Here is a 25,720-nt window from a genome sequence, read left to right as displayed (position 1 = left end):
CAAAGAGACAGAAAGTAGATTCGAAGTATCCAGGAGCTTCAAGGAGTGTGGAATGGGGAGCTTTTTAACCTGTGCAGTTTCTGCAAGAGATAAAACACTTGGAAACACAAGTGATAGATGAAAAAATATTGTGGATTTAATTGATGCAACTAATTTGTACACTTAAAATGATTAAAATGGTAAAAACTGTTCTGTAAGTATACATATATTTAATAAACCCATAGAAAAATTAAGATTATAAGCTTTCTGACTTGATGTTAAAGCTAAACTTGTGATTATTTTGTCCATAATGACGAGTGCTATCATTATTTTATCAGATTTTTAAAGACAGCTTACATAATTTTGTTATTTTTTTTCCATAAAAATAAAATCTTTCTGAGAACTCCTGGAAACCGTTTTTAGATACGATGTTTAGTTGTTTATTGTACAATGTTGTTAAAAGCAGAAGCCATGGCATTGTTTATTTTCATTACACTTCTATGCTGATACACTGTTTTTAAGAGACTGTCTTCAGGTTATAGTCATAAACGTTTTCAAGCTAATCTGCTCCCAAGCGTGTACATATAAACCTGGTTTTACAAATGATGAGAGAAATATATATGCCTTTCAGGTGAGGAAACCAGACTAGATCCTTGACCTGAAAATGCATTCAGGAGACTGATTCCATTATCAAATTATACAAAATGATTAATGAAGAGTAGTTTCATGTAATTTATGGTTTATAAGGTGTTTTTTTCAATAGCACTGGACTAAAATATTAGCAGAAGTTTTCCAAACAAACTAGTCACTGAAAAAATCCTAGTGAGGCATTTAAATGTGACCTTCTCATAGGTCACATTACTAGGTAAATTTCCTTACACCTAGGCACCTTGGTTTATGTTTTATATATTGGGAGAAGGGTGGTCTCAAACTTGACAAACATTTTCCAATTTAATTCTGCTGCCAAAATATTTACTCTGTTGAATAAATAAATGGATCAGTTGGGACCTGTAAATGTCAAGTCACTGAATTTTCTCTCATTTTGTTTACGTCACTCAGCACATGAAACTGAATAGTTATTTGAGAACAAAAGGCAGTCAAGGTGAATGCTGCAGGTATATAGAATTTTAAAATTCTTTCTAGCAAAAGTAAGTGCAGACTTACTCTGGTGGAATGGAAGCTGTCATCCATTACATGCAAAATGGTAACACTTGCATACTTGTATACACACACACAAACACACGCACACAAAGGAATATGTGGTCTTTTTATGTTGACCTATTAAGATCTAGTGTGAGAGTGTGTGTGTTGTTTGCCTGTTTGTGTATGCATTTCTACTATGGACTGTCCTTTTCATAGCTAACTGTATTCCCTACCAAACATAATACAAAAAGACCTTTTGGTATATCCTGCACTTGCTCAGCCAGAAATAGAAATTGAAAGGACCATTCTTCTGTAAAAGTTCATCACCTCAGTGAAATTCATAATTCACTCTAGGGAGAGAGATTCTTTTTTTTTTTTCATTTTTCTTTTATTATTCATATGTGCATACAAGGCTTGGTTTATTTCTCCCCCCTGCCCCCACCCCCTCCCTTACCACCCACTCCACCCCCTCCCGCTCCCCCCCTCAATACCCAGCAGAAACTATTTTGCCCTTATCTCTAATTTTGTTGTAGAGAGAGTATAAGCAATAATAGGAAGGAACAAGGGGTTTTGCTGGTTGAGATAAGGATAGCTATACAGGGCATTGACTCACATTGATTTCCTGTGCGTGGGTGTTACCTTCTAGGTTAATTCTTTTTAATCTAACCTTTTCTCTAGTTCCTGGTCCCCTTTTCCTGTTGGCCTCAGTTGCTTTAAGGTACCTGCTTTAGTTTCTCTGCATTAAGGGCAACAAATGCTAGCTAGTTTTTTAGGTGTCTTACCTATCCTCACCCCTCCCTTGTGTGCTCTCGCTTTTATCATGTGCTCATAGTCCAATCCCCTTGTTGTGTTTGCCCTTGATCTAATGTCCACATATGAGGGAGAACATACGATTTTTGGCAGTCTGCAAAAAACTGAAACTAGATCCATGTATATCACCCTATACCAAGATTAACTCAAAATGGATCAAGGATCTTAATATCAGACCCCAAACTCTTAAGTTGATACAAGAAAGAGTAGGAAATACTCTGGAGTTAGTAGGTATAGGTAAGAACTTTCTCAATGAAACCCCAGCAGCACAGCAACTAAGAGATAGCATAGATAAATGGGACCTCATAAAACTAAAAAGCTTCTGTTCATCAAAAGAAATGGTCTCTAAACTGAAGAGAACACCCACAGAGTGGGAGAAAATATTTGCCAACTATACATCAGACAAAGGACTGATAACCAGAATATACAGGGAACTTAAAAAACTAAATTCTCCCAAAACTAATGAACCAATAAAGAAATGGGCATGTGAACTAAACAGAACTTTCTCAAAAGAAGAAATTCAAATGGCCAGAAAACACATGAAAAAATGCTCACCATCTCTAGCAATAAAGGAAATGCAAATTAAAACCACACTAAGATTCCACCTCACCCCTGTTAGAATAGCCATCATCAGCAACACCACCAACAACAGGTGTTGGCGAGGATGCGGGGAAAAAGGAACCCTCTTACACTGTTGGTGGGAATGTAGACTAGTACAACCACTCTGGAAAAAAATTTGGAGGCTACTTAAAAAGCTGGACATCGATCTACCATTTGATCCAGCAATACCACTCTTGGGGATATACCCAAAAGACTGTTACTCCAGAGGCACCTGCACATCCATGTTTATTGCGGCACTATTCACAATAGCCAAGTTATGGAAACAGCCAAGATGCCCCAGCACTGACGAATGGATTAAGAAAATGTGGTATCTATACACAATGGAATTTTATGCAGCCATGAAGAAGAACGAAATGTTATCATTCGCTGGTAAATGGATGGAATTGGAGAACATCATTCTGAGTGAGGGAGAGAGATTCTTGATTGGAAGTCTATTGAGTTACATAAATAGCAACAACAATTCCTTGAGTATAGAAAATGTATTTGCAACTTGTGTGGTCTGAGACTTGCCATTCAAGCTAAATTAAGTTCATGTTCAATGCCCTCAAGTCCTGTTTTTCCCTATGTTACTAGGTATAATTAAACAATATTGGCATATTTTGGCCTTTTGTTGTCATCAGTAAACAGACTCATGCCTTGACTAAGCTCTCTCTCTCTATCTCTCACTTTGTACGTATGTGTGTCTTGTTGAATCAGCTAGATTACATCAAGTTTCTTGATAGCAAGGATTACATCTTTTTGTTTTAAACTAAAATACATACTTTTTTTTGATGATCTTCCAGACAGGTGGCATTCACAAGCAGTAGACAGCTACAGTTAGCAGATTTGATCTTCACAAGCTTGTCTAGTATAGTAAGGTGTATTGTTTTAAAGATTAAGAGATTCTAATTCATAATAACTTTTAAAAGGCTGGATAATGTTTTTCCTTGATTTTCCATGAAACATTATTACAATTCTGGCATTAATACAGTGTCATTATTTTCTGACAGAATGATACATGGTGGCAATTCTTTCTACAGGTTTTGTGATGAATACTGTCAAAAGTTTCTGGTGTCAGACTGCATTAAGATGTCAAATTACTATCATTTGTATAAATTTTAGTCATTAAGTTAAAAACCTGACATCTGTACAATTAAAATAATATCTGAAAATTCAGTTTAATTAAAATTCTCCCTGCTTAACATGTTAGGAGAGAAAAACAAGTATAATGTATAAATTGTATGATTATTTACAATTCCAGATATAAGCACGGAGAGTTTCACACATAAATATGTACATTGACACATATGTATTAATGATATAGGTAAGAAAAATGATACCATAAGTGGTCCTTATATGACTGTAGACAAGTTTATTCACAGGTTAGATGTCAAAGTTGCTTACCACAGAGGAGTTTTTTTGCCATTTCCTGATGCAGAAATTCTTCATGTCTAATTACGGTTAGCTGATTTAAAAATATTAGTAGACAGGGTCAATCAGCACATAGCTTAGGTTGAGAGACTATGTCTGTCATGAGACAGGAGGTTTCCTCCAAGTCATCAACCTCACATGATTTGGCTTATGTTGGTTCTGAAGGTCACATTACTTGCCAAAATAAACTATAGGATATAATTTACCAAAGATGCATAATTATGGACCATCTATACTAAAGAACACATTTCATGTCTTGCAAGAAAATGTTGGAGAATGCAGCCACTGAAAAGGTCATAATTGGAGACCTTGATAGTTTTGTGGCATAAATAGCTTTATATGTGTACTACTGAACTTCTGGAAATTAAAATGGAGAGAATTTGGAAGCATGGTTTATATTAATTTAGTAATGGTTTAAATTTGTTGTAAAGTAGGAGAGCATCCTTTTAAAGTGGTTATCTGTCATTATCAAGAAAAATGTTAATGAATCATGTTGTAAGAACATGAAAACAACACATATACTATATGCTTGCTGTCCTCATAATTTTTGCTACCTTTAGCAAACATGATATGGAAATTTACAAATAGATCACTCCAAAAAATTAAGGAAGGAATTAAAAAACAATATTTTTGTCTCTATTTCTTCTCTCCTTTATCTTTATATTAACCTGTCTCTAAGCCCATATTTACACAGATAACTTCAAGTTCACTTTTTCTATATTTACCTATACTACTGCATGTTACACATATATAATGCAGGGAAGTAAATATGATTTCAAATACATCATCAAGATATTTTTGAATAAACCTAAATACTGGAATGGGATGATTGAAGATTGCAGCATTTTAAAGAAAATAGGGATGTGTTAGGATGGAAGGTGACATAAGTAGAATGCTACTTCATGAAATTATGGGTGGAAATGCAATGTAAAGAGAATGCATATTGTAAGAATAAACTTTAGAAAATGGGTAGAAAATGTGAGAAGGATTGGAGAGTCAGATCACAACAGAAAATTGAGTTGTAGTGTTAATGGTGATTTTCAATTTGTGGATCTCTTGACTGTCATTGTTTTGTGACAAGCGTATTACGAAAGAGGTAATTAAATGAATCTATGCTCAAAATTGAGCTACCTATTTAAGAAACTGACACTGAAATAAACCAGTGCATACCCTGCATTTTTTTTTTTTATGAACAAGGATGGGTTATTCTCGTGTAGTAGTCAGAGTTACAAGCCAGATCATTGTTACTCAAAACATGGTCTGTGAACCTCCACCTTGATGTGATGAATACAGACATTGAGAGTTATTAGAAACCATCATAATAATTGAAATGGCTGTGACTTCTGAGTATGTAATAATGTTTCTAGTAATTTACTTTCATTGAATTTTGCAAAATTCATGATAGATTGAAAAAAATAATAAAACTCATTTCATCACAGATAGCTTCAAGATGAAAATCATTTCCCTAGAAAATGAGGTTTACATGTGTTACTCACCTGGGAACTGTGGGATACAAGTGACAAAACTACATAAAGACTAAGTTGATGCTCTAAGGGGAAAGAAGAAAACTAAGGACAATTTTGTCTTTCTCTTTGAGTAGGGAACAAAGAATTCTACTTATAGAAAGAATGGAGAATCTACTTATTACTGTATTATTTCTGTCAGACAGCACAATCTTCAACCTGAACACTGTAGAACAACTGCTAATCTAAGGGATTGTAATTCTTCCAAAGTTAGGAATTTTTTTTAAAGCACCAATTAGTTAATGTTCCTTCAGTTCTCAAATCTCTGCATTTGAGCAGTTCAGGGTATTGAAAAGATGCTCCCAAATCAATCTGAGGTGTTTTGGAGAACTCATGACAAAAAAGTAAAAGTGTGTATGTTGCCTGGGGATTTAGCTCGGTAGTACAGTACTGGACTGGCATGAGCAAGGCCCTAGGTTTGATCCCCAGCACTGGAATAAAGTATGTGCTACTCTAGTAGTTCAATCAGGTTCAGCGAATCACAAAGAGATGATTTATGGGAAGGCAGTTATACTAGGTCACTGTATGATTACTAAGAAAACATGATTTTAGAATAATTTCCTTTCTTTAATTCAATTGTTTTGGACAATTAGAGCTCAAAATCCATGAGAACCGGCTTTCTTTCCTTGTTCCTTTTTCTTGATTGCATAATGTTCCTTACTATGGTAAAAGACTCCATTCTTTCATTTCCTCTATGTTCAATGCATGTCGTCTTGAAGTAACAAACCTAATATATTGGATTCAGAAAAATACATTTTATCCAAGGGAAAAAAAATGATAAATTGAGTTTTCTGAAATTATTTGAAAGTAGATGATCTACTTCAGCCAAGGTTTCCAGATTTTTGAAAAGTTGTTGACATTCTACAGCTTCTCAGGGAAGAATGAAACCAACATAAAGAGAGAACATCTGAGCCAGTGAGAGGATTTTGGTGGCATCGTTAGCTCCCCAAAATTAGGTACTTTCACCATCCAATTTTCAAGTATATCACCAAATAACGTGCCATTTCTGGGTGAATCTGTTTTTTTTCTTTTATTATTCATATGAGCATACAAGGCTTGGGTCATTTCACCCCCCTGCCCCCACCCCCTCCCTTACCACCCACTCTGCCCCCTCCCTCTCCCCCCACCCCCTCAATACCCAGCAGAAACTATTTTGCCCTTATTTCTAATTTTGTTGTAGAGAGAGTATAAGCCATAATAGGCAGGAACAAGGGTTTTTGCTGGTTGAGATAAGGACAGCTCTACAGGGAGTTGACTCACATTGATTTCCTGTGCGTGGGTGTTACCTTCTAGGTTAATTCTTCTTGATCTAACCTTTTCTCTAGTTCCTGGTCCCCTTTTCCTATTGGCCTCAGTTGCTTTTAAGGTATCTGCTTTAGTTTCTCTGCGTTGAGGGCAACAAATGCTAGCTAGTTTTTTAGGTGTCTTACCTATCCTCATACCTCCCTTGTGTGCTCTTGCTTTTATCATGTGCTCAAAGTCCAATCCCATTGTCATGTTTGCCCTTGATCTAATGTCCACATATGAGGGAGAACATACGATTTTTGGTCTTTTGGGCCAGGCTAACCTCACTCAGAATGATGTTCTCCAATTCCATACATTTACCTGCAAATGATAACATTTTGTTCTTCTTCATGGCTGCATAAAATTCCATTGTGTATAGATACCACATTTTCTTAATCCATTCATCAGTGGTGGGGCATCTTGGCTGTTTCCATAACTTGGCTATTGTGAATAGTGCCGCAATAAACATGGGTGTGCAGGTGCCTCTGGAGAAATGAATCTGGTTTGATTTTGAATTCTAACATGAAAACTGAAAGAATCTTGACTTTGTACTAAGTATAACCGAACATCAGTAGCCTATTTACATTTCAGAACAAAATGAATAAATATGAGATGGATATAAAGATAGTTAAGGGAATTGGAAACTGGTAGAGTGGACATACTTAAGTTTTCTAATTATGGTAAACAACATTGAGTTTTCAATTAAATGTTGTACAGTACTTTATCTGGGTCTCATTATATTTTGAAATGATTTTGAAGAGGTTGTAAAACAGAGGGCATTAATTTGGATTAGAAAACCTGAAAAATTTTTCTCATTACAAAACCTTGGAAATAACTTTCAAAATAATATAGTCATGATTGTGAACAAATATCAGAGCTAAGGGAAGGAAAGTGTGTTAGGTTAGCATCACTGTGACAAGATACCTGAGATAAACAACTAAAAAGGAGGAAGATTTATTTTGGCTCATAGTTTCAGAGGCTCAGTCCATGGCCACTTAGCCTTATTTCTCTGGGCTTTTGACAAAGCAGAACACCAGGATGAGAGCACATGGTGGAACAGAGTAGCTCATCATATGGAAGTAAGGAAGTGACCAGGTACCAATACACTCTATAAGGGTATTTACTTCCTTCAAGTAGGACCTACCTCCTAAAGTTTCCAATGCTTCCTAGTAGCCTATTAAGCTGTCAGTGGATGAGTCAATTGATGAGAGCAGAACCTTCATGAATCAATCAGTTCCTGCCTCTGAACACTGCTGCATTAGGGGACCAAGCCTTCAACACACAAGCTTTTGGGGAATATTCAAGGTCTTAACTACACAATAGAAAGATAGTAAGGGAAATCCTTACTATCCTTAAACAAAGTAGTAGTAAAAAAGTTGATTAAAAGAGAATGATGGAGGGTATGAATTCAACTATGATATATTATAAGAAATCTTGTAAATGACACAATGTACCCTCAGTGCAATTATAATAAAATAAACATATATTAATAGATGCTGCAGCTGCCCTGTGACTACTTATCAATTTCTGCACCGTCAAGTGTCATGTTTTAGCAATCATCATGGGGACAAGAGGCATGTTAGATTCCACAAAGTAAAGAAGTTTGTCTCATTAAAGTTCACTCCCTTGAAAAACTGTATACTTATGAAAAAGTACATTAGGAACAAAGCAAACCTATGAACAAACAGAAAAAGGTGGGAAGACTTTCCCTGACCTCTGGATTAAAAACTTAAAGGCTCTCTGGGAATCCCTTTTTTTAAAAAATGAATTTTTATTAGGATATATTCATGATACTGGGGGTTTCATAGTGACAATTCCGATTAGACTTATATTGCACATTAGTTACATTGTCCCCATCGTTTCATCCTCTCAACCACCTCCCCATACCACTTAAAGCAATTGCAAGAGGTTTTATAGTTCTGTTTCATATTAGGTATATGAAGTCCATTTATCATATACCATCACCTTAATCTCTTTAGTTCACTCTCTCCCTTCCCACTAGTACCCCACCACATACACTGTGTCTATTTTAAAGTTCTGGTTTTCATAATTAATATTTGAGTTTACATTCAAAGGGGTGTCTCTGTGTATGCCCTCTGTGGGTATGCTTTAATTTGGTCTGTTCAATCCCTTCGAATACTCTCCCTTACCCTTTTACCTCCCACACCCCATTTTTCAACATCTTTCAATACATATCCTTATATCCTCTACTTTCACATCTTGTGGTATGTGATATTACTGTTGCACTATCATTCTCTTTTCCTTTCTGCTTTTCCAGAGTTTTATAGAGTAGTTACACTTCTACAAATATGTTCTACATCTGAGTTTGTATATGATCATTCTTGCTTTTGTATATATGCTTATATTTGGATCTATCTTGCACCTATAAGAGAAAACATGCGTCTTTTGTGTTTCTGATCCTGGCTAACTTCACATAACATGAAGTCCTCCAACTGCATCCATTTACCTTCAAAACTCTTGTCATTATTCCATGTAACTGAATAATTCTCCATTGTGTGTGTGTGTGTACATATATATATATATATATATATATATAAATATATATACCATAATTTCATGATCCATCCATCAGTTGTAGGGCATCTGAGTTGTTTCCAGATCTTAGCTATTGTGAATAATGCTGCAATGAACATCAGTGTGCAGGTGTCTCTACTGTATCCTGTTTTACATTCTTTTGGATAGATGCCCTCTCTGGGAATTCTTGATCTCTATTTAGTTTAGAGGTCAAATTTTTCCTTGTGACTTGATTCAAGTCAAAATAAATCTTAAGTTGTCCTCATTGTTGGGATGGGTGTGTATTTGGTAGAGCTGAAAGAAGAAAATCAATTTTTCTCTAGAAAAATACCCTCATTCTAAGACTTGCAGAATTCTGAACAATTGAATTCAAATTTGAAATAAACATGAGAGTACACAGTCAAATGTAAGAACTGGGCGCAACTGGAAACAGTTGATTCCTTAAGGACTTTAATGTAGGGATTACCTGATATTTGTCATAAATTAAATATATTTATAATATCTAGGGTTGCACAAGGAGAAAGAAATTGAAGCAAGAGAGTATTAATCTAAAAAAAAGACAAAAATAAAGACATAGAAATAAAAAAATTAAATTATCACTTAGTCCTCAATCCTTAACTATCAGATTAATTACAACTGAAAAGAGAAGTCACAATTTAGAAGATTTGAAAAAATTACTATATAACAAAGACAGAAAAGGAAGTATAAAAATGAGCAATGGTTGAGATAAAAGTACGGGTTAAATATCCAGCATATACTTTATTAGAATATCAGAAAATTAGTGAATGAAGTTAAAGTTAATACTAGAAAAATTACACATTTGGTGAGATTAATCTTCATATTCAAGAAATAATAAAAAAACAAGCAAAAAAACTAAAAACAAATTCATACTTGAAGATAGAAAGCTATAAACATAAACTAGCCAGATATAAGTTATGTTACCCACCAAGCATGAAAATTATACTGTCTATTCACTTTTCATCATGAATATTGAAGCCAGGAGTTCCCTTTAGATTTTATTTTTGTCTAAATTATTATGTAAGGGTAGGGGTAAAATAAAGAAGCTTTCAGATAATCTAAAACTGAGGCTGTTAACCATTGCTAGATTTTCAGTAGAATACATTTTAAAGAACATAATTAAAAAACAAAACAAAATTATTCTACAAGGAAATTCTGAGTTGCAGCAATAGTGAGTACAGATATTAAAATATGTAAGAAAATAAAAACCAACATTGGTTGGAAAGCAGATATGAAAATTTCTAATTAAGTTGTGTTAAAAATGCTAGTAAAACAATAATAATGAAACAATGACAGGACTTGAAATAAAAAGTAAAGTGTTCAGGTGGTGCTGGTGAGCATAAAGCCACACCATCTGCAACTGATTCAAAGAATTTGGAATTGTTAGCTGAGAGAAGCTACAACTTTGGGAAAATAAAACCTTCCTTCAGTAATTAGAAATGTTGTCATATACTAAAACACTTATACTGTATTTTCTTCTAAATGTCCATACTTAATAGATGAAGGAAAAATGAAGTACATATTTCACTGAAATATTGAAAAACATAAGCCACCTTTATTGCAAAAAAGTCTCTTCTAAAGCAAATGGACTTCCTCTGGATGAAATGTTTCTCTGTTCTCTAGAGTATCTTACACAGATTGAATGAATGCTTATATGTTCTTATAGAACCAATTAAAGTACTAAATTCTTTGTAATAGTTCTTCAGAATAGAGGACATTTCTGGGACCCTGATTCTAAAGTAAATCTCCTTTCCCTTAATTTCTGAGAAAGAATTAAGTTTATTAAGACGACTGTTGTTGTTTTTTATCATACAGTAGTTTGAGTGATAAGCATACTAGATTCCAAATTCTGTCTCCAGTAACGGTAACTTGGTATACGCTCTCTCTCAAACAATGGTAATATCAAATTAAACATGTGACATCAGACATTGGATAGGCAAAGAAAGAAAGCAATTCCTGTGGGATGTGAGAGGGGATCCAAAAGTACTTCCCCTCAGCTCATAGCGTTTAGAGTATTTTAAGTCCATGATACAGGTAACTCCCAGAAGTTGTAATGGGACTGGGAGTTTGGGAAAGCTGGTACATAGTGTTTTGGAAAGGGTTCCAGAAAGAAAAGACATGCACACTAAGAGAATCTGGGACCTCTGCAGATGATCCTCTTCAAATAACCAGCTGAGAAGTAATCTACCTGTGTGAGAGCAAATCCCCATCAATGAACAAAGACCCACCTGAAAGGATTAGAGGAAAAACAAATATTGCAGCTCACAAAAGATTGTGACTAGCTGGGCACCAGTGGCTCACACCTGTAATCCTAGCTATTCAGGAGGCAGAGATCAGTAGGATCGCGGTTAGAAACCAGCCCAGGCAAATAGTTCACAAGATCCTATCTTGAAAAAAACCCTTCAGAAAAAAAGGGCTAGTAGAGTGGCTCAAGATGTAGGTCCTGAGTTTAAGCCTCAGCACTGAAAAAAAAAAAAAAAGACTATGGCTAATTATTCATCCTGCCAGCCAGTACAGAAAATCTCGTAATTCAAAGGACATTTTGTAGGCTACTCAGAAGAATTTTGCTTCATAAAGGTAATAGTTAGACTGAAACATTTCCCTAATCACATCTAACAAGTTGAGCAGCAGAAAGAATCAAGTAACTTAACTATATCTGAGAACACGACTCAAGAGTACTTGTAGGAATAATAAAATACTCAGTACAAAAAGGTAAAATTTACAATATCGACCATCTGAATAAAATATTACCAGGCATACAAAGAAGCAGAAGAATGTAAATCAAGTAAGTGGAAAAACAAAGCAACAAAAATGAAACACAAACAATCAAAATTTACTCCGAAACAACACAGAAGACAGACTCAGTAAGCAGAAGCATCATGTTCAAAATTAGAGGAAAGTTTAACATGCTGAGTATAAACATGAAAGATAAAAGGAACAAATTGAATTTACATAGGAAAATACTACATGACTGAGATGAGAGTACTAGTTGATAAGGTAGTACAGAAGAAAATATTAGTGATCTTGAAGATATAACAATAAAAAGAGAATTTGAAATGAAATATTGTAGAGGAAAAAGTCTAAATATTGAAATGGCAAAGCATCATTAAGCTGTAGAATTACTGCAAAAGACTTGAAATATACATAATTAGAACATTATAGAAAAGTGGTTTGTGGAGATGGTATACAATACACATTTAAGAGAAAAATTACAAAATTTTAAAAAATTTGATGAAAAATCTAAATCCACAGAACCAAGAAGCTCAAATAATCCCAAGCATTTATTTGTAGTATAATAGGCTACTAGAGGCTCCAACTCTGATTTCACAGCAAATATTAACAAGGTGGTAAACTGTGTCTTCAGGGTGTGGTTTTTTTTAACTCATGTAAGTATAATGAAGGCAAAAATCAATAATAAAATTGAGGATTAACATACAGGAATTCTTGCTTGTAAAATTGTTCTGATTTCTTTCTTTTTTTTTTGTGGCAGTACTGGGTTTTGAGATCAGGGCTTCACACTTGCTAGGCAGGCTAAGACACACACTCTGCCCAATTTGCCCTGGTTATTCTGGAGTTAGGGACTTGCTTTTTTCCAGGCTGGCCTGGTCATAATGCTCCTAATTTTATGCTTCCCACCATCTGGAGTGACTGGCTTGTGCTACTCCACTCAGCTATTGTTTGAGATGGGGTTCCTATGAACTTTTCCCCCTGACTAGCCTGGAATCATTATCATGAAATCAGCCTCTCCAGTAGCTAGAAGAACAAGCATGAGCCATCATTGCACAGCTAGCTATGATTTCTTAAGACCCAAAGTGACACACCATCACTTCTACCATACTCTATTGTAAAAAGCCATTGTAACACCTACACAGACTCAAGTGGAGAGGGCATAGATTCATTTCCTGGTGGGATGAAGGCTAAAGAATATGTGGCCACTTGTATCTGCCTAAACTACCTTCTAATCATCATACAATTTGTTAGAAGTTTGATGATTCTCAGTTCAGAAATTTGGTATTCATAGTCAGCCGTGAGAAAATAATCCCTCCTCATTTAGGAATGCTTCTGGTCTTTATTCATGGACATTCAAAAACACCAGGATCATTAGCTCTGAATTCATTTTGACTGGAACTATTCCATTTTATGGGTTTAAAACACATGTAAGAAAGGGAAAATTCTGTAACTTTTACAGTTTCTTAAAATATCACCTGTTTTTAACTTATGGCTAAAATGATTGAGAATCTGATTTAGAATTATAATATCTGTGGATTTATAAAGTTTATAAAATTTTGAAATACTAGAAAACTACGTGGTACTTGTTTTGTGGAAACACAGAGTGAATGCTAATAGGTAAAATGTATTTGAAAATACCAAATATTTATTTCTTTATGTCTTTTCTGCATTACATATATATTTTCATTTATGAACAATTGAATCTAGGCTTTCTATACATACATTACCTATATGATAAAAAGGTACATGGCACAAATTTATGTCACTGTATAAATATTGAGTCATAAATTTTCAACCCATGCTTCATGTTTCCATCAGTTTCTGCTTTTCTTCCTCCCCAGTCAGGTCAGTCATTTAAGAGTTTGACAAAAGGGACAAGTGTTGGTATGGGACCAGAATTTGATATATTCCTTGCACAAAACACGAGTACATGCCATTGAGTGTAGCTCGCTGGACTGGACAAATTTCTGGCACAATTACAGGTGAAGCATGTGAAGACGGCCAGGATATGAAACTTAGAAGGCAGGAACTTTGGGGTATTGATTTGGGCCAGTGGAGCAAGATCCAAGGCCAGGATTTGACCAAGTGGCTGTGTACTTGACTACCAACCACTCGTGCTCTGCCAGCTGTGCAGCTACCAACTGGATCAGTTCCTCCATGGTCAGGCCTTGCCATGGTGGTGCCTGCTGTCTTGTTTTGCTGAAGAATGTTGATCACCTGGGCCTTATTGTACTGCTGGAACCCAGTCCGCAGCTTCTCTAGGATCTTCTTCAGTTTGTCTACTGGTTGGGGCTGGGGAATTTCCATAGAAGCCTTAACACAGCCCAAGCCTGGGGGAGGCAGGATGGATGTGGCAGGGGGCATGTGTGAATTGTGAGGGCTGACAAGGAAACTGAAGCCAGGTCTATTTCTCTCATGGGAGCCAAGAAGGGGCGGAGAAGGCCAGTTGGACTTGGAAACGGCAGGTTTCAGGATTGGGAAAGACAAGGAACAGGGATCTGCACAGGGTATAACCATGGGCATTGTGACCTGCCCCATAGAGAAGGGCATCCATAGAGTCAGGGAGGGACTGGGTTGAAACACTTAAAGCATGAAGTCTGTCTCTGAAGGGGGTAGAGGCAAAGTAGGGGTAGGTATTTGAGGAAGGCTGCTCCAGTTGGCTCTGTTCCTCACTAGCTGGAAATAACTATCACATTGGTCCAGAACATTTTTTTTTCATAACCCTAACTTCATTCAGTCTCACCTCAAACTCCTGTTTGGAGCAAATAATTTCTAATGTTGGAGGAGTTGACTTGAGGTAAGTAAGGTGCAGTTCTGCTTCTTTTTCTGCTTCTTCTAATTTCAGTACCAGCATCTTTCTCTGGCTTTCTAGATAAGATCTCTGCCTTCCAGGCCCACTCTGTCTCTTCCATAATGTTCTGATTTATTTCACCATCCTGATTCTTGAGTCTATCCACTTCCATTTCCCACACCTCTCTTCTTCTTACAAAGCTTCTCATTTTCAGCTTTCAGATCCTGCTCCTTCTATAAAACTTCTTTTTTTTCTTTCTCAGTCATCTTCTTTGTTTTCTCTCACTTTATGGTCATATCCTGAATAACCTTTAATATCTGCCAGTGGTAATTCTTCATTTCTTCTTCTCTTCTTTGCTTTTAATTGCACTTGGAGCTGATTCTTTACCTGCTTCTGCTTGCCTAGGACTTCCTGGTAATGCTCCTTCAGTAGGGTTCTCTCTGTCATCATTTTGTCCATATTATTTTCAATATTTTGATCTGTATTCACCTCTGAATCTGCAGTCTTGAAATCAGTCTGTACAGTGATGTTCTGAGAAAGCTTCAGGGAAGAGCTATCCTGATTACTCTCCTGCTCCACTCTGACTCCTTCAACCCCATTTGCTGGAGGCACTACAGGTTGGAAATCCAAGCCTGTGTCCCTCCCACCTTTCTTTAGGGTGAAGACTTGTGGGGATTCCTCTTCAGAGCAATTCCTGGATGCAAGCTGCTTTGTATGGTACACTGCTTTAAGAGACCAGGTGACTGGCTGAAGGTTCTCCTGGATGCTGTACCCCGCCTTCTCTTGCCATGGTGGCCAAGTCCTTCAAGTCAGACTGAGGCCTAATGCTAAAAAAACAAAGGGCTATGGCTATCAGCCACAGTTTTTTCCTAAAACCTCCTGGTGTGCTACTGAGTTGTTACCTGTTGATGAGCCAGGATTCTGCGCTGGATGTTCCAAATGGACATTTCTGTTGTTGTCCTTGGTTATTGTTTGGCTACTTACACTTGATGGAGGCAAATTCTTCTGCTTCTGTGCAGGATCTTTGGAGCTTAGCTCATCTAGGAGACAATCATCTGACTCAGAAGCACATAAACTAGAAGGGGATTCCAGGGGCTGAGAGGACTGGCCCCAACACCAGCTACCTCAGAAGCCGCCATGGTGCTCTATACCTGAGTGGTACAGGGGCTGGGGCCAAATTTGTTTTTGTTTGTTTAAATAAATAAAATGTATTTAATTTTATTTTGAGTGTAATTGATATTGTTCTTTATATTTCTAAAAGTAATTTTTTAGGGCAAGTCTAGCATTTATCTTTCCATCTTCTCTAAGAAATATATTTGTTAAGTAAAGCAAAAATGTTATAGGACTCTGCAGTTTGTATGCAACACACTTAGGAAAATGTTACTTCTTATGATTTACTGACTGTAGAAATAACTATTCATAGTGAAACAATTAGTTTAAAATCCATACATCTTTTTAATGGAAAAGTCTTTAACTGTTGCTTTGGTTCCATGTCCTTGAAGCTTTATAACTAATAACTTTGAATTTCCATAAATTCACCAAAGATTTTTTTCTAATTTGTTCAAACTGCTCTTTTAGAAGAAATGTTTAACAGATTTGAATTAGACAAATAAGTTCAACTTGAATCATAGTTTCAGAATGTATTAGTGTTGTTACCATTACAACAAATTCTTATTTGTAATTTGGGCTATTGCAACTTTCTCTTCATGTTCTTTTGAGAACTAAATATCACATTATACATATCACCAAAAAACACTTAGCACACCATAGTGCAATGCTTGTTTTAGTGGTAAAAGAAAAACAAACCTAAACCTTGGTATGTTTTATAATAATTCAAGTAACCAGTAGGAAGAAAAGTACTGACACAAGCATGGCTTCTCTCCTTTTACTTTTTGCAATAGTTCTCTAGTATATCTGTGGATATGAATTATTAGTAATCAAAATTTATTGTGCAAACCCTGCTTTTAAAATAAGGTCAAAAGTAGTTCGATAACTGACTTCAACTATCAAACAGCAGTCCCTTCCAATATGTCTTATAGAAATTTTCTATGTACTTTTACGTCTTTTAAAAGATCTAATTCAAAAGTTCATTCTCTTGGAAGTTTTGGATCACTAACAGACTGTTGGAAATACCAGAAAAACAATTACAGTTGAATGACAACTTCATATACAAGAAGAGTTTTTAAAAAACATTCTTGCCAGATGTGCCGATGCAGTCAGTAACAGAGACAGCAATGAGTGGGATGCAACAGCTCAAGATAAACGAAGCTGAAGAATCATGGAAGAGAATTCCTCATACAGAAATGCCAATCCTCTGAGGTAACTCTTTCAATGAGCTATGACACTGATTTCCTAGAAAGGGCCAACTCAAAATCAATTTATCTAAGAAACACTAAAGTGAAGCTGAAGGCATATTTTGTGACTAACATATTAAAAGGTATCTTCTGCCTCTCCATACAAGCTGAAATACTCCCATGAAGTTAGCTAAGCATTACTTAAAAGTCTGTATCACTATGAAATACTTTCCATAGTTAGGCAGAAGAAAATAATGTCACAAAAAATATACATGATAAAGGAATAAATCTTAGGAGACTAAGTAAACAGTAGTATGACCTTCTAGACACAGTTCACTGCTTAACGTAATTTAATAAAGTAAAACATAATATTTCAGTAATGTTATTGTTTCTTTCAGTTGAGATGGAAAACTAGAGTAATTGAAAGCAAGAGTTGAAAGAGATATTAGAGTCTGTCTAGATTAACTCCATATTTTACAGTTGAGGCATTGAAATAGAGAATTAAGTAAACTGTTCAGTGCCAAACAAGGAATGGCAATTGGTAAAGATCTAAAACAAGTCTTCAGGATCTTGGAGGCCAGTGTTTGCTCTACATTACATCAATGTGTTTCCATTGTGTCTGCTCCCTGGAGTCAAGGATATGGGATATGGGTGTGAGCAGTCAAGGTAACTGAGTGTAGAAAAGTATACACAGGTACACTGAGCATCCGTAGCTGTCCATCAGCTTGTTGACAAGTGTGGCTTACACTTCAAATATCAGTGGTGCTTCTTCCCATACCAAAAATCCATAAGCAAGCTGAGCTCAATTCAGCTGTCTGAATTGAAAAAAAACATTAACTTATGTAACACACCTATTTCAAAAATCCAAGCCGTGGAAATACAGAGTTCTGGTTGTTACATTTGCATTGTACTGCCCAGCCCATGGTATTTCACTTGTAAAAGTGAAATATTTCACTAGTAAAAGTGAGGTGTGCTTTGCAAATGAAAACCAGACGTTCCTCTGGGGTGATAAAAATGCCAAGCTTAGAGCTGCTGGGTTGAAAGATGAAAAGGAAAACAAATCACTAACTTTCAACAGGAAAAAGTTTAAAGCAGAATCTTCTAAATAATTTAAATCTCTTGCTTCTTAATAATTATAATTTTTGTGTAATCTAAATAACTTTCTATATATGAATTTATTGATATGACAATGACTTAATATAGCTCTTGAAAATAATATTGGTATCAGGATCTTTCTAGAAAGTTACAATATATTAACATAAAAATAAAATGTTTTCTTTTAGATATCTTTTAGCAAAAACTCACTCATGTAATTCTTAATCATTAATCACTGGTATATTATATCCTAAGAGAGATAACTATTTTTTTCCTAATCAGATAATATCCTATTCTCCAATATATAGATGTGTTCCTAAGTTTTGTGGTCAGTAAAAAGAAGTTTATTAGGCAATTATTATGTATTAAATAGCGAATTTTATTCCAGTGATAGACAGTGATCAAGTTTTGATATTTTAGTAATAAGTAATACACTCCTACAATTATGGATACATTTGGAAAAGAAATAGGGCCATCATAGAGATAAATGCTTTGAAAGCAGAAGTTACTGGATCTAGGGAATAATGATGTCTGTTATACCAATATAGCACAATTCAAGTGTTAGCCAAGAAAAGAAGACAGAACCTTATAAGAACTGAGAGAAGTGTGTTTGAGGAATGTTTTAACATAATTTGGTTTAACTAAGATTGTAAAGGAAGCCAGCCCAGCTTTGTACTAATACTACTCAAGGTATTCACTCTCATTTTAATTCTGAGATGCTAGAACTCAGAAGATGGATGCCTGTGGTAGTAATCTGGGAATGAACTAGAATCAGCCTCAATGATAAGTAAAGGTTATTCTATAAAATTGAATACACTTAAAAAATTTGGTAAACCATCCATTAATTTCAGTGAAATTGTCAAACATATGGAGGTTTTATTTTATTAAGAAATGTAATAGCTGCACCTAGTTGATCAAATCATTATCTGCCCAGTATTGAGAAAATGTTTGAGAGTAACAATTAGTTTAATATTGTAACAATAATTTAATCCTACATTGTACTAAGTGGAAAAAAAAAGTTCTGTGATTTTAATATTTGGCAGTTTTGAGTTATCCTGTTGCTTCATTCCTCATCTGCCACTGTTTTCTCTCCAACTTAAATATCAATATGGAAACCAATCTAGAAACACACAATGTTAAGGAATAGCTCTAATAAGAGATTTTGTCCACTGTTTGGTAAAAATTTCTATTTGGTACAAGTTAGTATGCATTACGGTAGAAGAACTGTGCTCACAGTTCTTCAGATTTTGGAAGAAAAAGAAGATATTTCTCAAGATATAAGTCATTTGGCTCATCATTGGTATTAACTCTTCACTTTTAACTCAGGAATTTAAAAAAAATGATAAAAAATAAAGTTTTGACTACTCATTCTGCCAAATCATAGAATAAACATATTTGCTTTCACATGCTGTCATGAAGATTTGTCAAGACACAAATGATAAAAGCGAGAGCATACAAGTAAGGGGTGAGGATAGGTAAGACACCTAAAAAACTAGCTAGCATTTGTTGCCCTTAACGCAGAGAAACTAAAGCAGATACCTTAAAGCAACTGAGGCCAATAGGAAAAGGGGAACAGGTACTAGAGAAAAGGTTAGATCAAAAAGAATTAACCTAGAAGGTAACACCCACGCACAGGAAATCAATGTGAGTCAATGCCCTGTATAGCTATCCTTATCTCAACCAGCAAAAACCCTTGTTCCTTCCTATTATGGCTTATACTCTCTCTACCACAAAATTAGAAATAAGGGCAAAATAGTTTCTGCTGGGTATTGAGGGGGTAGGGGAGGGAGGGGGCGGAGTGGGTGGTAAGGGAGGGGGTGGGGTCAGGCGGGAGAAATGAACCAAGCCTTGTATGCACATGTGAATAATAAAAGAAAAATGAAAAAAATATCTAAATAACCTCAAGTAAATTTAGTAGAAAAATAAAATATTTTGAAAACTTAATTAGTGTTAAGTATAGGGCATTTATTACTCTTCTTTATTTTTATCATAAAATATCTAAAGTAGAACCATTCATCCTTATTTTTATTTTTTTATTGTTGTGCTGAGTGGGGGTACATTTTGGCATTTACAAAAGTTCTTCCAATATATCAATATATCACACTTGAATGCACTCCCTCTACAATTCTCCTTCATTCCCCTTCCCCCCATTGCCGGAACAGTTTCAACAGATATCATATTTCCATTTACATACCTGTGTACAGAGTATTTGCACCATATTCACCCTCCTTCACCATTTCCCCACCTCACCCTCCCACCATTATCAATCCCCAAAGCAGGACCTGTTCTGCCCTCCTGTTCTTGAATTTTGTATTAGAAAAAAAAGAAAAAAAAAAGTGGCATTTTAGCTTGTTTTAAGATAGCTACACAGGGAGTTTCCTTATGTGTACTTAAATGTATATATGTATTATAGCCCGATTTGGTAATCTCCTTTACTCTTTTTCTTTCTACCTTAGTCCCTTTCTTATGGTAGTTTCAAACAGTTTAGAAATTCTATATTCATTCTTGTATAGAGAGTACATCAACCATACTCATCTTTTAAACTTCCTTCTTTTATCTTCACCCTCCCATATGTGACCTCCTCTTAGTGTAACCTGTTTTTTATAGTATTTCTGTATTTGTATTATGTCTGTATTCTACATATGAGAGAAAATATCAGCTTTTGGCCTCTGAGCCTGACTAACTTCACTGATGATATTCTCCAGTTCCATCCATCCTGCAAACTACAAAATTCATTTTTCTTTGTGACTGAATAAAATTCCATTGCATGCAAATACCACATGTTCTTAATGCATTCATCAATAGTGGGACGCCTTGCCTGTTTCCATAGTTTAGCTATTGTGAATAATGCTGCAATAAATGTGGGTGTGCAGGTGCCTTTGTTGTAACCTGACTTACATCCTTTCAGGTATATCCCTAGGAGAATTGCTAGATCACATGGCAGTTCTATTTTTAGTTTTTTGAAGAGTATCCACACTGTTTTCCATGGTGGTTTACTAAATTCTGTTGCCACTAACAGTGGTGAGAGAGAACCATTCATCTTTAACTCATCATAATAAGTCAGTAACAGATACCATCTTTCAAACTTCTTTCTTACCTAACTCTCTTCTTTTGGCTTGAGCAGCTCTATACCATTGGCTCTGAATGACAGAAAGACAAAAGTGCTATTTTTCATGCAGTGGTGACCATTGAACTACATGTAGTCAACAGTCCTAAGAAAAAACTGGAAAATTGACTGACTTGCTATCTCTGGTATGTGCGCTCACTTATGTGAGATAGCCATGGCCATCTACCAGTTTTTAGAGCTGTAAACACTGAATGACAGAGCAGATCAGGTGATAAAAGCAAATTGTAGATTGACAGTAGGAATATACTCTAAATTAAACAGAGAAATCAGGTGAAGAGGGAAGCAGGACCATAAAACAGTTGAGAGACAGGAATGAGGAAAAGTGGGTACCTGCAATGAAGGAAGAGGTGCCTGGATCACTGATGAATTCCAGGAGCCTGTTCCATGAGGCCTGGCTGCACCTCACCGTGACGCCTCCTGTTTTGTTATGCTGAACAACGACACCAAGGACCTCCTGGCTTTTTGTTCAAGTTTGTCATTAAAAAAAAAATAAACCTAATAACAATCCTGTGCAAATATGCTTAAGTATGTGTAGGTAGACAAGGGACTGGAGATGTTGTATAAAGATGGCTATTCAGTTTTACATGTAATATTGAAGACTGTATAAATAATGCTATCATATTCACAAAACTGAATATTCTGCAAACTCATCACACATATATGTATTGAGCATGAAATAAGAACCTAACATGCTTCAGTTAAAAATTTCTAATTGTATTTTTAGGATGATATCAAATAAAACAAATGTAGTTTTCATTGGTTGATGGCATTGTAGGTTACTACTTCATTTCACTGTTTTTTCCTTATTTTAAAATTCCCCCAAATAAAGATGCATTGTTTTCTTTCAGAATAACAAACTGTACAAGAAAAAATAGAATATATTTAAGTGAAAACAAAGAATAGAACCAAAGATTATAACAGAGTATCATTATACCTATAATAAAAATATACCAATAAACAACTAGAAATTTTTGTAGTAGCAGATCAAAGTATGTTTTTTCTGTATGTGTTTTCACTATTTTTTGTAGTTTTTTCCCATAACATTTTAAAGATAGTATTGTGCATCGTAGATCTGCATGTGGGTGGCAGACATTTGAATCATGTGTCTGTCATGCAATAGTAAAATTGCTTGGCCCTCATTTGGCTGCTACTAAGTTTCATTTTGTTACAAAGTATAAGTGTAAGAAAAATAGCTCATCTCATGCCTACCTTTCAAATTTGATGATTACTAAGTTTAAGCAGAAAAATGGAGGTTCGATCAATGCAAGAGAGTTGAGGATTCAAAGGGGGAGGTCAGTAATAAATACAGTTTGTTGAGTCAAACTTCATAGAACTGGCTAGTTAATGTAGATTCTAGTTATTGTTTAAATATTCCATGGCATCCTAAGTAATCATCTCGCAGTGTTTCAGACAGCTAGCTCAGGATTAAATGCATTCCTAAAACTGTGCATATTTAAGTAGGTGTCACAATTACAGTAAAACTACTGTGGTTAAAAGTAGAATATAACAAAGTAAAATTGAGTTGAACAGCAAAAATGTAATTACCATATGGTTTATAACAATCCAGTGCTGCTCTGAATTCTTATAACCATTTTTTCAACCAGTGTTAAAAGAATGAGTCCAATTTCATAACTGGCATCATTTATATTTAATGGTCACGTGCATCTATAAAGAAAACCTACTAATGTCAACAAAACTAATTGCGATATGTTGGTTCCAGCAAAGTATTTAATTGATCAGTTCTTGCTTTTAATAGCTCGTGAATCCTTCATATCACACCTTCTCTGACTTAGAGCAAAAAAACTATTCACAGTAACATTCTCATTTGTTTTCTTGATATTGCTACATATGAAATTCTTAGATAGTTAAAATTATTTTAAATTTCAAACCCAATTTATATTTAACTCTGTTTTAACAGTTTGTATGCAGTGAGAAGCTTTGTGGATATTTTAGATATAATATATGTAAGTTATAGATAGGGGAAAATTGTAACAAATTACCTTTTGTGATATAGATTCTCATGTAACTTGGAAAACTATGTATTTATGATTCTCTGAACTTTGGTTTCTGTCTTGGAAAATATGTATGTTTCTCTAATGAAGGCATAAAGTCACTTAAGTGGTTTTTATTTGTAGTTTCTAGCTTTGACTCAATTTTTTTTCATGTGGACATCATGTACTTCCTAATAGGATATGATGAGACGGGCACAAAATCACTCCTGTGGCATTCTTGCTGAAAATGCATTATTTAATCTCATCATGAGAATTTCAGACTGGTTCAAATGAGGAATATTCAACAAAATAATCAGCCTGTACTATAGGCTGACTATGTCTCCTACAGATTCTTTTATACACTTACTCATCAATTTGATGGAATTTGAGAGCAAAGCTTTGAGAGATGATTAGTTCATGAAGGCTCTAGTACCTTTCTAAAATCGACCCCAGGCCTGGGCATGATAGTGCATGGCTATAATTCCAGCTATGCAGGAGGTAGAGATGGGAGGATCACTGAGGCCATCCCAGGCAAAAAGTCAGAAGGAACACCGTACGCATGTATTTTACAATTAATATATGTTAAGAACAACAATAGCAAAACTAAGGGGAAAAGTTAGAGAGACCTTATCCCAGCTACACAGCACAGAGGAAAGGGAATTACAGTCTGAGCCTGGCTGAGGCAAAAATCCAAGACCCTAGCTGGAAAACAAAAATAACAATACAAAACTAAAAGCAAAAGTGCTGGGGACATGGTTCAAGTGGCAGAGCCCTTACCCTAAGTTCAAACCCCAGTACTACCAAAAAATAAAATAAATAAAATAAGATCCCAGAGATGTCCCTTGTTCCTTTCCTACATGTGAAGACACAGATATCATATTACCATCTATATTATAAGAAGTGACTTCATTAAAAGGCTCCCAAATACTAGAGTAGCCTTTGACTTTTATATTCAGAACTGTGAGAATTCTTTTTTGTCTGTATGCTACTTAGTCTGGAGTTCTGATGGTAGCTTGAATGTCCTAAGATAATCAGTACTCTTCACTGGTGTTCTGTTACGTAGTAGGATAACTATAGATAATGAGAATACAGTAGATGTTTCAAAACTCTAGGTGAAAATATTTTGAATGTTGTCACCATAAGGAAATGATAAATGCTTGAGAACACAGAGATGCTTACCCTAATTTGAACATTATAGAATGTACAAATGTATCAAAATATCACTTGATACTTCCATAAATCTGTATAATTTTTATGTATCATAAATATTCTTTAAAAAGTGATAAAGTCATAAAAGACACACAAAAAGGGTGAGGAGTTGTTCCAGGTTGGAGAGTCTAAGAACACATGAGATCTACCGTGTTTAGACACTGGATTTGATCTTAGAACAGAAAAGCAGTATTATTAGTAAGATGATTGGAAAAAAATTTAAATCAGGTTTTAAACTTATGAATTATATAGTATCATTGCTAATTGTACAAAATTAAGTAAACCTTAGAGGAGAAGGGGGGAAGCCATAGGAAAACTGCCAGTATTTTTTTTTTTTTTTGCAAAAAAATTAAGTGTGAAATTAATTCAAAATAAAGTAAAAAAAAACAGTAGATTTCACATTCTGAGCCAAAGGGCACAAATCTTTTCTTTATGTTTGTATAAATAGGATTCTTATATTTCCTATAAAACTTGGCATTGTAGAAAATGTAACCCATGAAAAATAGGTTGTTATCCATCTGTTACTTCCAAATTAATGTGATATTATTTCTCCACGAATTATTTGTCAGTAGAACATTAATTGGCATTTACTTAAACTTTTTGTTCAAGCAACTGATAAACTCCACAAAAATGTAAAGCATGAGATTCTACAATTTCATAAAGTATAACAATCTTTAAAGAAACATTTTCTATGTTGAAATCTTTAGAATAATCTGTAGAACTTTTTCTCATACTTTAAAAAGTGGCTTTTTTTTTTTTGTGGTGATAGGGATCAAACTCAGGCCTTATACATGTGATGCAAGCACTGTACCACTGTGCTACATCCCCAGCCCCAGTCCTCTTTTATTTTTTCTATTTTTGATCTCATGCCATACACTGGCCACTTACTAAGAATATGTCAACACTGCAGTGAGAAAGCAATTTGTGTCAACCATAAATAAAATGTCATTATGTTCAGTAATGTTTCTCAAAACAAAGTTTCTAGAACATAGTTTAGCAAAAGCTTTTAAAGAGATGAATTCTAATCCTAGATAGGACTTAAAGTAAATTTTTATGCTGCTGAATATTAAACTCTGGAAAATAGTGGTTTGACATGGAAAAACAGCCGCATCTGAACTACTTTTATATAAATAACATTCTTGTAATGAAATAATTTCCCT

At 35.1% G+C, this 25,720-nt stretch overlaps 1 protein-coding gene and 1 pseudogene across 23 annotated transcripts in view; both read right to left on the bottom strand.

Annotated features, from left to right (window-relative positions):
* Robo2 (roundabout guidance receptor 2) overlaps positions 1–25,720 on the bottom strand; it is a 1,713,446-nt gene that overhangs the window by 683,876 nt on the left and 1,003,850 nt on the right. The window lies entirely within an intron of this gene.
* On the bottom strand, positions 10,036–19,831 carry LOC141423218 (RING finger protein 214 pseudogene; annotated as a pseudogene).

This window comes from Castor canadensis, chromosome 5 (genome assembly GCF_047511655.1).
Source record: "Castor canadensis chromosome 5, mCasCan1.hap1v2, whole genome shotgun sequence".
Lineage (NCBI taxonomy): Eukaryota > Metazoa > Chordata > Mammalia > Rodentia > Castoridae > Castor > Castor canadensis.
This window is presented reverse-complemented; position numbering and strand designations above follow the sequence as displayed.